Below are 1,038 nucleotides of genomic sequence, written 5' to 3'. Positions count from 1 at the left end.
TAAAAACTAACCCGCAATAATAAAAACTAACCCGCAATAAAAGAGTTATAGTTACCTTAAAAGGTAGCGTATTGCAGAGATCGCAAAAAATCACAACGTGGTGGCTGGGCTAGTCCAGAGRTCCCAGTGGCCGCATGAAAGAGTAAAATCCCCTCGTTAGTGCTGGAAGGAGCCGGTGGTTCCGGGGGCTCCCCTTCTGCCAGAGCTCGGCTTGTCCCCTCCTTCGCTCGCTTCCCGCCGGCGAGCACCTGACTCCGGAGCTGCGGAGCCGGGACCGAGCTGTGGGCAAAGGSAGCTCGCCTGCAAGTTCAAATGCGAGCCTCAGCCACCCATCATTATTATATCGTTGTACCGTCAGCGCTGCAGAGGAGGGGCGCTGGCTCGGGGAGAGGAGGGTTCACAAGCTCTACGAGAGCCTCCTTGCAATTTCCAAAGCTCCCGCAGCTGCTGGGCGCAGGAGAGCCCCCAGCGTCTGCCTTTGCAGAGCGGGGCCCCCCCTCCCCCGGCCCCGGCCGCCCCCTCGGGGCACCCCCCGGCCCCCCAGACCCGGAGAGGGGACCCCAACCCGGTGTGACGGGACGGGTCCCTCCGCTCGCCCGGCACCAGCCCTCGGGAGAGGGGCAAGGCGAGTGCGAGAGGCGCATTGTTCCCCAATTAGACAATTAACCGGGAAGAGAATGGAGAGACCTCCTCCGCCCTGGCTCCCGAAGCCGGCTGAAATGGGGAAAGTGACTGGGACCGAAATGCCTTTTTCTTCCCYTTTTGCCTCCCCAGTCTCAGCGGAGGGTTGCAATGAAAGAATATATTGGTGGTGGTTCCAAACTTCCCCTGTCGATGCCAATTCACAGGCAGCCTCGCATCGGCAGCCGCCCGAGCCAAGCTTCTCCACCCATGCATCTCCAGCCACTTTTCTTTCTTTTTTTTTTCCTTTTTTTTTTTTTTTTTTTTTTTTTTTTTTTTTTTTTTTTAGACTCTGCGTTTGCTGTCCAAACCTCTCAGAGATGAAGTCATAAGCAAAACTCTAAACCACCCTTTTAC

At 56.2% G+C, this 1,038-nt stretch overlaps 1 protein-coding gene across 3 annotated transcripts in view; it reads right to left on the bottom strand.

Moving 5' to 3' along the window:
* Positions 1-470, bottom strand: part of LOC130585839 (versican core protein-like) — a 95,931-nt gene extending 95,461 nt beyond the window's left edge. Inside the window, exon 1 of one of the 3 annotated variants that reach the window (XM_057386497.1) lies at positions 56-470. The gene's annotated coding sequence lies outside the window, so the exon portion shown is untranslated. The remainder of the gene's footprint in view (positions 1-55) is intronic. The other 2 variants (XM_057386498.1, XM_057386499.1) reach the window with 2 other exon arrangements.
* Between the last annotated feature and the right edge of the window lie 568 nt (positions 471-1,038).

Source organism: Malurus melanocephalus, unplaced genomic scaffold (assembly GCF_030028575.1).
Source record: "Malurus melanocephalus ecotype Western Australia unplaced genomic scaffold, MMel_1.1 scaffold_976, whole genome shotgun sequence".
NCBI classification, from domain to species: domain Eukaryota; kingdom Metazoa; phylum Chordata; class Aves; order Passeriformes; family Maluridae; genus Malurus; species Malurus melanocephalus.
The sequence above is the reverse complement of the archived record's forward strand: the minus strand, read 5'-3'. Positions and strand labels throughout refer to the sequence as shown.